Source organism: Schistocerca nitens, chromosome 3 (assembly GCF_023898315.1).
Source record: "Schistocerca nitens isolate TAMUIC-IGC-003100 chromosome 3, iqSchNite1.1, whole genome shotgun sequence".
Lineage (NCBI taxonomy): Eukaryota > Metazoa > Arthropoda > Insecta > Orthoptera > Acrididae > Schistocerca > Schistocerca nitens.
The window spans coordinates 75,956,287-75,968,817 of record NC_064616.1 but is presented as its reverse complement, the minus strand read 5'-3'; the positions used below and the strand labels follow the sequence as shown (position 1 = coordinate 75,968,817).

General features: G+C 52.5%; 1 protein-coding gene across 8 annotated transcripts in view; it reads left to right on the top strand.

The window, feature by feature from the left end:
- The window catches only part of LOC126248035 (phosphatidylinositol-binding clathrin assembly protein LAP), a 176,812-nt gene that overhangs the window by 99,729 nt on the left and 64,552 nt on the right, over positions 1–12,531 (top strand). The window lies entirely within an intron of this gene.

Sequence of the window (12,531 nt, the reverse complement as noted above, 5' to 3'; positions counted from 1 at the left end):
AGGAGTTAGTGACAGGGACGTCATTAGACCTGCAGAGAAGTTTAAGGCAGCAGTATTTTCAAACGATTCTGACAACAATAAAAGTGATTCTCTTCTTGTTGGATTTGTTTTGTCATAATGTTAATCCGATATAGATAGCACCAGTCACCCTTAAGCAACTCCCCTCCCCGCCCTGTGGGTCCGGGGTTTAGAATAGGCCCGAGGTATTCCTGCCTGTCGTAAAAGGCGACTAACAGGAGCCTCACATTTTGGCCTTTGTGATGGTCCCCTGTAGGGTTTGACCTCCATTTTTCAAAATTTTCCTGAAGAGTGAGCAAATTCAGGAAGGTCGCCTTACATGGTGCATTATGTCCATCGTGCATTGAGACCTTTAGCCCACTTTCTCGTCATCACATTTCAGTCCCTCTTGGGCGAGGAAACCTTCCTGGGTGCATTTTCCACCGTGCACTATACAGTGTCGCTATCTGCATTGACGATGACCATGGACTTCTTTGCACCTCATACCTAGCACAGTAACCAGTCCGTTGTGGTGGGTCTTCCATGTACTCTGTTGGTTTTAGCCCCCTGACCACACAGGGATCGCTCTGCTGATGTCAGTGCCGTTAACTCCCCATGTATGGTAAGGGGTAGATGCCCTTCCCCATGAGGCATCGGAACTATTGGCAAAGGCCATCCTGCCAGGTGGCATTTGCTGCAGCTTGCTGGCCTCCATGGGGAGGACCCCTGGTTTGGAGTGGGTGGCATCAGGGTGGCTGACAGGTGATGAAGTGAAGTGTAGCCAATCACCTCTTGCTGGTGGTGAACCACCAGCAGTCTTCAAGCATTCATGAGCTAAATTCAACATACAGAAGTACAATCCCAAATCGTTCCTCTCCCTGGCCGCACCCTGAGGAACATCAGACGAAGGATGGCAGCAGATCTTATTCGCCCCAGTACTTTGTATATTTGAGAGCTGATGGGGAATCTTCCATGATAAAGCCTCAGTATTTTGTTGCACATTTAGAAGACAAGTTTGGGTAGGTGGAGGGATTGTCCAAAATTAGATCTGGGTCAGTCTTCATCAAAACGGCATCCTCTGCCCAGTCATGGACGTTACACGCTTGTGACAAGCTGGGGATTTTCCTGTAACCATCACGCCCCATAAGAGCTTAAATATGGTCCAGGGTATCATATTTCACAGGGAACTTCTTCTGCAGTCTGATGAGCTGTGTGCCACTTTAGAGTGGCGAGATGTAGATTTCATCCGGCGTGTCCGACGTCTGAGGGATAATCAGGCCTTCTTGGCCTTCGAGGGTGGTAAATTACCGGAGAAGGTCAAGGCAATGGTCTACCACTGTGATGTGAAACCCTATATCCCTCCTCCAATGTGGTGCTTCAAATGTTTGAAGTTATATCATATGTCTTTCCACTGTACTTCCAGTGTCACATGTCGAGATTGTGGATGCTCATCACATCCCCATACTCAAAGTGCCCCACCTCATCTGTATCAACTGCACAAAGCACCATTCGCCTTGGTCGCCTGACTGCAGGATTCTCCAGAAAGAAAGGAAAATCATGGAGTAAAAGACCGTGGACCGACTGGCACTGGGGGTGGCACATTTCTTACTGGCAGAGGCAGAGATGTCTGCCTCTTGAATACTGCGGTTGCCACACATTTCAGTGTGGCATTGATATGTTTGCAGTCCTTGCCTTCTCTCATCTATCCAGTGGGGAGCACATAACTGCCTGTAGTGTAGTGACCACTTCCCCATTTTCCTGTCTCTGCCCTAGCATCAGGCCCATGGATGCCTGCCCATATGGACTTCAAATAAGGTGGAATGGGAAACTTTCACCTCTGCTGTCACCATTGAATCTCCCCCACATGGTAACATTGATATGGTCATTGAGCAGGTAGCAACGATAGTTTCTGCGGCAGAAAGCGCAATCCCTCATACTTTAGGGTGCACTCGGAGAATGACAGTCGCTTGGTGGTCGCTGTAACTCACCGAGGCAATTAAAGAACATCTGCGAGCTCTACACCGGCATAAGTGGCATCCTTCCCTGGAGCACCTCATAGCCTTCGAATGGCTCCATGCCCCCGTTTACCAACTTATCAAACGATGGAAGTAGGAGTGGTGGGAGAGAGATGTCTCGACCATTGGGTGCCGTATGCCACCTTACAAAGTCTGGGCAAAGACGAAACGTCTTTCCGTGTACCACACCCCAACAGGTGTCCCCAGTGTTACCAAAAATGGCGTGTTATCTACAGACGCAAACGTGAGTGCCGAGCCCATGCATTGGCGAATTACCCCCAGCCTTTCACTCTTAAATGGCAGCTGGAAGGGACTGTCCTCTCATTCACTACATGCCACAGTGAATACTATAACGCCACATTTACAGAGTGGGAGCTGCTCAGTGCCCTTGCACATTGCCCCAACACAGCTCCTGGGCCAGATTGGAACCAGTCAGATGATTAAACATCTCTAATCTTAACACAAGAGACATCTCCTTGTCATCTTCAACTGGATCTGGTGCCCTGGTGTCTTTCCATTGCAATGGTGAGAGAGCAGAGTCATTCCAGTGCTCAAACCCGGTTAAATCCCACTTGATGTAGATAGCTATTGGTCCATCAGTCTCGCCAACGTTCTTTGTAAGCTGCTGGAACGTATGGTATGTCGGTGGTTGGTTTGGGTCCTAGAGTCATGTGGCCTACTGGCTCCATGTCATGGCGTCTTCTGCCAGTCCCCCCTGTGGGTCCTGGGTAAGAATAGGCTCGAGGTATTCCTGCCTGTCGTAAGAGGCGACTAAAAGGAGTTTCAACCGTTTTGGCCTTCAGTGTGATGGTCCCTCTTGGGGTTTGACCTCCATTTTTCAAAATTATACAGAAGTACGAGCCTTTTGGGGAAGGACGCCTTACGTGGTTTATCACTGGTCCTCCGTTCACTAAGACCTTGGCACTCAGCATTGTAACGGCGTTGTAACCATACCCACTATTCCTCAAATTGGGCCTAAACGCCTGATGGGTTTTACAAGTTATGCCCATAGTGTGTCTCCTTCTGCACCTACGATCATGATGGACTTTCCATGGCACCCGAAATCCAGCACGGTAGCCAGCCCGTTGTGGTGGGGTCGTCATGTACCCTCTAGGTTGTAGCCCCCTGACAACACAGGGATCGTACTGCCGATACCTGAGCTGCACCCTCCCCACGTCGGCCAAGGAGTAGATGCCAGTCTCCTTGGGGCATCAGGACTCCTGGCAACGGTCATCCTGCCAGGTGGCCCTTGCTGAGGCTGGGTGGCGCCCGTGGGGTCCCGCATCTGGCACTAAATAGGACGCAGGGGGTTATTTTTCATCGGGACCTCCTGCTACAATCTGATGAGGAGCTCAGGGCCAACCTGGAGCGCCGAGGTGTGCATTTCATCCGGCGAGTCCAGCGCGGCCCCAAAGACCGTCGCATCGACACCGGGGCCTTTATCCTCGCCTTCGAGGGGGACGTTCTCCCGGAGAAGGTAAAGGTGATGTGCTACTGGTGCGATGTGCGACCTTACGTCCCGCCTCCTATGCGCTGTTTTCGGTGTTTGCGCTTCGGGCACATGTCGTCACGGTGTGAGGCTGAGCCCCTTTGTGGTGATTGTGGATGTCCTCTTTGTGAGGAACATACATGCACCCCACCACCTCGGTGTGTTAATTGTCCTGGCATTCACTCGCCTAGATCCTCAGACTGCCCCGCATATCAGAAGAAGAAGAAGAAGAAGAAGAAGAAGAAGAAGAAGATACAAGAACTCAAAACTTTGGATCGTCTCTTCTTATTCTGAGGCCAGGAAGAAGTATGACCGCCTCCATCCCGTGCCGTTGACCAATTAGTTTGCCTCAGTTCTGTCCCCTCCTTCTGCGGTATCCTCACCCCTATCCTGTCCCCCCTCCGCCTCCTCCCCCATCCGGGGTCTCTGCCTCCGCCTCCCAAATCCCTCCCTTCCAAATCCCCCTCCCCCGTGGCCCCCGCCCCGTCTGCCACAGGGGCCACCCTTCATCATCCCCCCCCCTCCCCCCCACCACCACCTGAGAAGCGATCCTCTTCTCAGGCGTCCATCGGGGAAACGTTCCGGACCCCAGCTTCAGAGGTCTGGCGTTCCAAAACGGACCCCGTGTGTGAGGACCTTCTTCGGGTCCAGCCCACCATCCCTGTGCCTCCTCGGACTTCCAAGAAGAAATCTCTATCCCCCTCTCCACCCTGGCGCATTTCGTCTGACGCTCCATCCGTGAGTCGCTGCTCCCGGCCGTCCTCAGTTTCTCCGGGACGCTCTGCTGCCAGGCGCTCAGCTGGCCTCTCGTCGGCAAATGATGCTGCCCCTCCTACACAACCAGGGACAGCGGCCGCAGCTGGCGACGACTCGATGGAACGGGATCCGCCTCCTGCCGGTTGTAGCGTTGTTTCCTCGAAACCTGGCCCTCCGCGGCCGTCAAGGTGACCAGCTCTTCCCCGTCTTGTTCCCCCTGTTTTTTGACTAGCGATGGCCTTGTTACATTGGAACATAAGAGGTATTCGATCTAATGGGAGGAATTAAAACTGCTCCTCCGCCTGCACTGTCCGCTCGTCCTTGGTCTCCAGGAAACCAAGTTGCGCCCGACTGACCATATTGCCTTTACCCACTATACCTCGGAGCGGTATGACCTCACCCCTGTGGACGGTATCCCAGCTCATGGTGGGGTCATGTTGCTCGTTCGGGACGATGCCTATTACCATCCCATCCCATTGACCACCCCACTCCAAGCAATAGCTGTCCGTATTACTCTTTCTGCTTTTACTTTTTCAGTTTGTACCATCTACACTCCATCGTCATCCGCTGTTAGTCGGGCTGACTTGATGCACATGATTGTTCAGCTTCCCCCGCCGTTTTTATTGTTTGGCGACTTCAATGCCCATCATCCCCTTTTGGGCTCTCCTGCATCATGTCGAAGAGGCTCACTCTTGGCGGATGTCTTCAACCATCTCAATCTTGTCTGCCTCAATACTGGCGCCCCGACTTTCCTCTCGGACTCTACTCATACCTACTCCCACTTGGACCTTTCGATCTGTTCTACCACTCTTGCCCGTCGGATCGAGTGGTATGTCCTTTCTGACACCTATTCAAGTGACCACTTCCCCTGTGTCGTTCGTCTCCTGCACCACACCCCATCCCCACGTCCTTAGAGCTGGAAAATACCGAAAGCTGACTCGGGTCTTTACTCCTCCCTGGCGACCTTTCCGGACCACGATTTTCTCAGTTGTGACAGTCAGGTCGAATACCTCACAGCTGTTATCATCAATGCTGCCGAACGTTCCATTCCTCGTACTACCTCTTCTTCACGTCGCATTTCCGTCCCCAGGTGGAATGAGGCTTGTATAGATGATATGCGTGCTTGACGACGTGCTTTACGCACCTTTCGCCGCCATCCTACGTTGGCGAACTGTATTGGATACAAACGACTCTGAGCGCAATGCCGTAGAGTCATCTAAGACAGCAAAAAAGCTTGTTGGGCCTCTTTCACCAGCTCCTTTAACAGTTTTACTCCCTCTTCTGTCGTCTGGGGTGGCCTGCGCCGGCTGTCGAGCATTAAGGCCCACTCCTCGGTACCTGGCCTGACTTCAGGTAATGAGGTCCTTGTTGATCCTGTGGATGTCTCCAACGCCTTCGGCCGCTTTTCCGCGGAGGTTTCAAGCTCCGCCCATTACCACCCTGCCTTCCTTCCCAGGGAAGAGGCAGAAGAGGCTCGGCGACCTTCCTTCCACTCGCTGAATCTGGAAACTTGTAATGCCCCCTTTATTATGCGGGAACTCGAACGTGCACTTGCACTGTCCCGGTCCTCTGCTCTGGGGCCAGATGCCATTCACGTTCAGATGCTGGCACACCTTTCTCCGGCGGGCAAAAGCTTCCTTCTTCGTACCTACAATCGCGTCTGGACCGAAGGTCAGGTCCCCATGCGTTGGCGTGAAGCCGTCGTTGTTCCTATACCCAAACCCGGGAAGGATATCCACCTTCCTTCTAGTTACCGCCCCATTTCTCTTACAAGCTGTGCCTGTAAGGTGATGGAGCGCATGGTTAACGCTCGGTTAGTCTGGGTTCTTGAATCTAGACGGCTACTTACCAATGTCCAATGCGGCTTTCGTCACCGCCGCTCCGCTGTTGACCATCTTGTGACCTTGTCGACATTCATCATGAACAACTTTTTGCGAAAGCGCCAAACGGTAGCAGTGTTCTTCGATTTGGAGAAGGCTTATGATACCTGTTGGAGAGGAGGTATCCTCCGCACTATGCACAGGTGGGGTCTACGCGGTCGTCTGCCCCTTTTTATTGATTCCTTTTTAACAGATCGAAAGTTCAGGGTACGTGTGGGTTCCGTATTGTCAGACGTCTTCCTCCAGGAGAACGGAGTGCCTCAGGGCTCCATCTTGAGCATAGCCCTTTTTGCCATTGCGATCAATCCAATTATGGATTGCATTCCACCTAATGTCTCGGGCTCTCTCTTTGTCGATGACTTCGTGCTCTACTGCAGTGCCCAGAGAACATGCCTCCTGGAGTGCTGCCTTCAGCGTTGTCTAGACAGCCTATACTCGTGGAGCGTGGCAAATGGCTTCCGGTTCTCTGAAGAGAAGACGGTTTGTATCAACTTTTGGCGATATAAAGCGTTCCTTCCGCCATCCTTACATCTCAGTCCCGCTGTTCTCCCATTCGTGGAAACAACTAAGTTTCTAGGGCTCACATTGGACAGGAAACTTTGTTGGTCTCCACACGTCTCTTGTTTGGCGGCCCGTTGTACACGTTCCCTTAATGTCCTCAGAGTTCTTAGTGGTTCATCTTGGGGAGTGGAACTCGCCATCCTGCTTCGCTTGTATAGGTCCATAGTCCGATCGAAGCTGGATTATGGGAGCTTCGTCTACTCGTCTGCTGGCCATCCCTCTTACGCCGTCTCAACTCCATCCACCGTTGGGGGTTACGTCTTGCGACCGGAGCCTTCTAAACTAGTCCCGTCGAGAGTCTTTATGCTGAAGCTGCCGAATTACCATTGACCAACCGGCGCGACATACTGCTGTGTCGTTATGCCTGCCGGCTGTTGTCAATGCCCGACCACCCCTCTTATCAGTCCTTCTTCGCCGATTCTCTCGACCGTCAGTACGGGTTGTATGTGTCTGCCCTGCTGCCCCCTGGAGTCCGCTTCCGTCGCCTGCTTCGACAATTGGATTTTGCCCTCCCTACCACCTTTAGAGAGGGTGAGAGCCCGACACCACCTTGGCTCCAGGCTCCGGTTCATATTTATCTCGACCTCAGCTCGTTCCCGAAGGAGGGTACTCCGGCTGCAGTGTATTGCTCACGGTTTGTCGAACTTTGTGCGTGACTTGCCAGTCACACCTTTATTTACACCGATGGCTCCAAAACTGACGATGGTGTCGGCTGTGCCTTTGTCGTCGGGGCCGGCACCTTCAAATACCGGCTCCTCGACCAGTGTTCCAACTTTATGGCCGAGCTTTTTGCTCTCCATCAGGCCGTTCAGTATGCCCGCCGCCACCGCCATTCATCGTATGTACTCTGCTCTGATTCACTCAGTGCTCTTCAGAGCCTTGGAGCTCCCTATCCGGTCCATCCCTTGGTGCAACGGATCCAGCAGTCCCTCCATTCTTTCACTGATGATGGCTCTCCTGTCAGCTTTGTGGGTTCCCGGCCATGTAGGAGTGCCTGGGAATGAGGCTGCTGATGCTGCAGCCAAGGCTGCAGTCCTCCTGCCTCGGCCAGCCTCCCATTGTGTCCCGTCATCTGACGTTAGTGGGGTTGTTCGTAAGAGGCTTGTGTTGTTGTGGTGGGATACTTGGTCGTCCCTTCAAGGAAACAAGCTCCGGGCAGTAAAACCGTTCCCAACTGCTTGGACAACCTCCTCCCGACCATCTCGGCGAGAAGAGGTCCTTCTGACTAGGTTGCGGATTGGGCATTGCCGGTTTATCCACCGCTATCTGCTCTCCGGTGACCCAGCCCCGCAGTGCCCTTGTGGTCAAGCATTAACGGTGCGCCATGTTTTATTGTCGTGTCCCCGCTTTAGTCACTCTCGTGTTGTCCTGTCCCTGCCATCTACTTTACCGGATATTTTAGCTGATGACGCTCGAGCAGCTGCTCGTGTTCTTCGTTTTATAACTTTGACTGGCTTGTCCAAAGACATCTAACTCTTTTACTTATTTTATCTGCATCTTTGTAAGGACTTTCTGGTGTCCCCCCCTCCCCTTGAGTTTTACTAGATTCTATGTGCTCTAACAATTGTGACTGGGCGCTAATGACCTCAGTAGTTGAGTGCCCTTAAACCCCAACAAAAAAAAAATCTGCCAGTCGCTCTACCACTGATAATCTTGTCCCTAGAGTTCGCCATTCAAACAGCCTTCTCCAGATGACAACACCTGGTTGCTGTCTTTTTTGACTTATATAAAGCATAAGACACGACCTGGTGACATCATATACTTGCCACATTAATGAGTGGGGTATCTGGGGCCCGCTCCCAATTTTTGTCCAAAACTTCCTGTCACTTTGTACTTTCGTGTCCAAGTTGGTGTGTCCCATAGCTTCATTCATATCCAGGTGACTGGACTCCCGCAGGGCTCTGTATAAAGTGTTCCTCTATTTTTAGTGGCCATTAATGGTCTAGCAGCAGCAGCTGTCTGCCCTCCGTCTCATCTTCTCTGTATGCAGAAGACTTCTGCTTTTCATACTGTTGCTCCAGTACTGGTGTTACTGAGCGTTGCCTAGAGGGAGCCATCCACTAGGTGCAATCATGGGCTCCAGCCCACAGCTTCCAGTTTACAGCTGCGGCCTCGTACCGTTCATCTGGACCCAGAACTTTACCTTCATGTTGATCCATTCACTATAGTGGAGACATTGATTATTGGGACTGGTTTTAGACATTCGATTTACTTGACTCGCTCGCCTTCGTCAGCTTAAGAGGAAGTGCTGGCAGCACCTCAATGCTCTCCATTGCCTGAGCAACACCAGTTGGGCTGCAGATTGTTGTACGCTGCTGCAACTCTACAGAGCCCTTGTCCAATCACGAATTGACAATGGGAGTGTGGTTTATTGTTTGGCAGTGCCCTCAGCATTGCATTTACTAGACCCTGTGCATCACTGCGGGGTTTGACTAGTGACAGCTTTTTGGAACAGTCTGGTGACTAGCCAGACATAGGCTGGCCAAACAGGCTACACAGAAACCACTTCCGGAGATAGGCATACCATGCAACTGATCTGCATTCATTATTACACCACAAGGTTTTTCAGCTTTGGGAGAGAGAATGGCAAAATCTCAGTACACACAACAAACTGTGAGCCACTAAGGGGACCAAGAATGTGTGGAAGTCCTCGATGAGGGCCTCTTGGAGGGATTCCGTGGTTCTCTGCCGGCTCCGCATTGCCCATGCCTGAGCAACCAACGGTTACCTCCTGCGCTGTGAAGACCCACCTCAGTGTTGGTGCAGTGCCTGGTTGACAGTGGACCATATTCTTCTGCTCTGTCTCCCTTCTTCTTTCCCTTCTCCCTTCCCTTCTTCTTTCCCTTCTCCCTTCCCTTCTTCTTTCCCTTCTCCCTTCCCTTCTTCTTTCCCTTCTCCCTTCCCTTCTTCTTTCCCTTCTCCCTTCCCTTCTTCTTTCCCTTCTCCCTTCCCTTCTTCTTTCCCTTCTCCCTCCCCTTCTTCTTTCCCTTCTCCCTTCTCCCTCCCCTTCTTCTTTCCTTTCTCCCTTCCCTTCTTCTTTCCCTTCTCCCTCCCCTTCTTCTTTCCCTTCTCCCTTCTCCCTCCCCTTCTTCTTTCCCTTCTCCCTTCTCCCTCCCCTTCTTCTTTCCCTTCTCCCTTCTCCCTCCCCTTCTTCTTTCCCTTCTCCCTCCCCTTCTTCTTTCCCTTCTCCCTTCTCCCTCCCCTTCTTCTTTCCCTTCTCCCTTCTCCCTCCCCTTCTTCTTTCCCTTCTCCCTTCTCCCTCCCCTTCTTCTTTCCCTTCTTCTTTCCCTTCTCCCTCCCCTTCTTCTTTCCCTTCTTCTTTCCCTTCTCCCTCCCCTTCTTCTTTCCCTTCTTCTTTCCCTTCTCCCTCCCCTTCTTCTTTCCCTTCTTCTTTCCCTTCTCCCTCCCCTTCTCCCTCCCCTTCTTCTTTCCCTTCTTCTTTCCCTTCTTCTTTCCCTTCTTCTTTCCCTTCTTCTTTCCCTTCTTCTTTCCCTTCTTCTTTCCCTTCTTCTTTCCCTTCTTCTTTCCCTTCTTCTTTCCCTTCTCCCTCCCCTTCTCCCTCCCCTTCTCCCTCCCCTTCTCCCTCCCCTTCTTCTTTCCCTTCTTCTTTCCCTTCTTCTTTCCCTTCTTCTTTCCCTTCTTCTTTCCCTTCTTCTTTCCCTTCTTCTTTCCCTTCTTCTTTCCCTTCTTCTTTCCCTTCTTCTTTCCCTTCTTCTTTCCCTTCTTCTTTCCCTTCTTCTTTCCCTTCTTCTTTCCCTTCTTCTTTCCCTTCTTCTTTCCCTTCTTCTTTCCCTTCTTCTTTCCCTTCTTCTTTCCCTTCTTCTTTCCCTTCTTCTTTCCCTTCTCCCTTCCCTTCTTCTTTCCCTTCTCCCTTCCCTTCTTCTTTCCCTTCTCCCTTCCCTTCTTCTTTCCCTTCTCCCTTCCCTTCTTCTTTCCCTTCTCCCTTCCCTTCTTCTTTCCCTTCTCCCTTCCCTTCTTCTTTCCCTTCTCCCTCCCCTTCTTCTTTCCCTTCTCCCTCCCCTTCTTCTTTCCCTTCTCCCTCCCCTTCTTCTTTCCCTTCTCCCTTCTCCCTCCCCTTCTTCTTTCCCTTCTCCCTTCTCCCTCCCCTTCTTCTTTCCCTTCTCCCTTCTCCCTTCCCTCCTTCTTTCCCTTCTCCCTTCCCTTCTTCTTTCCCTTCTCCCTTCTCCCTCCCCTTCTTCTTTCCCTTCTCCCTTCTCCCTCCCCTTCTTCTTTCCCTTCTCCCTTCTCCCTCCCCTTCTTCTTTCCCTTCTCCCTTCTCCCCCCCTTCTTCTTTCCCTTCTCCCTCCCCTTCTTCTTTCCCTTCTTCTTTCCCTTCTCCCTCCCCTTCTTCTTTCCCTTCTTCTTTCCCTTCTCCCTCCCCTTCTCCCTCCCCTTCTCCCTCCCCTTCTCCCTCCCCTTCTCCCTCCCCTTCTCCCTCCCCTTCTCCCTCCCCTTCTCCCTCCCCTTCTCCCTCCCCTTCTCCCTCCCCTTCTCCCTCCCCTTCTCCCTCCCCTTCTCCCTCCCCTTCTCCCTCCCCTTCTCCCTCCCCTTCTCCCTCCCCTTCTCCCTCCCCTTCTCCCTCCCCTTCTCCCTCCCCTTCTCCCTCCCCTTCTCCCTCCCCTTCTCCCTCCCCTTCTCCCTCCCCTTCTCCCTCCCCTTCTCCCTCCCCTTCTCCCTCCCCTTCTCCCTCCCCTTCTCCCTCCCCTTCTCCCTCCCCTTCTCCCTCCCCTTCTCCCTCCCCTTCTCCCTCCCCTTCTCCCTCCCCTTCTCCCTCCCCTTCTCCCTCCCCTTCTCCCTCCCCTTCTCCCTCCCCTTCTCCCTCCCCTTCTCCCTCCCCTTCTCCCTCCCCTTCTCCCTCCCCTTCTCCCTCCCCTTCTCCCTCCCCTTCTCCCTCCCCTTCTCCCTCCCCTTCTCCCTCCCCTTCTCCCTCCCCTTCTCCCTCCCCTTCTCCCTCCCCTTCTCCCTCCCCTTCTCCCTCCCCTTCTCCCTCCCCTTCTCCCTCCCCTTCTCCCTCCCCTTCTCCCTCCCCTTCTCCCTCCCCTTCTCCCTCCCCTTCTCCCTCCCCTTCTCCCTCCCCTTCTCCCTCCCCTTCTCCCTCCCCTTCTCCCTCCCCTTCTCCCTCCCCTTCTCCCTCCCCTTCTCCCTCCCCTTCTCCCTCCCTTCTCCCTCCCCTTCTCCCTCCCCTTCTCCCTCCCCTTCTCCCTCCCCTTCTCCCTCCCCTTCTCCCTCCCCTTCTCCCTCCCCTTCTCCCTCCCCTTCTCCCTCCCCTTCTCCCTCCCCTTCTCCCTCCCCTTCTCCCTCCCCTTCTCCCTCCCCTTCTCCCTCCCCTTCTCCCTCCCCTTCTCCCTCCCCTTCTCCCTCCCCTTCTCCCTCCCCTTCTCCCTTCCCTCCTCCCTTCCCTCCTCCCTTCCCTCCCCTTCTGTGTTATGTCTTCCCTGTTTTATTAGGAACAAGGGACCGATAACCTTGTAGTTTGGTCCCTTCTCCCCTCTTCTAAACCAAGCAACCAGCCTTAGGCATTGGCTAAGCTAGTGCCATTTTGTATATGCTAAACTTCATTGTAAAGCATAAAATATCATAGCAAGACTTCAGTGTAGTTTCTGGGTTTTGTATTGAGTGCTTTCACCAGTGTCTGAACATAATTGCAATTACCACACAGGTTATTCAGACATTTATGTTTGTGACTTCAGTGTAGGTATTTAATTTTTCCTTATGTTCAGAAATAGTCCTTCTTGCTTCAAATTTTCTACTGCTCATATTAGAACTATTCCTATTAGAACAAGATATTCAGTTAAGTCTTCCCTTGACATTAACAAAACTGAATTTCAGTTAA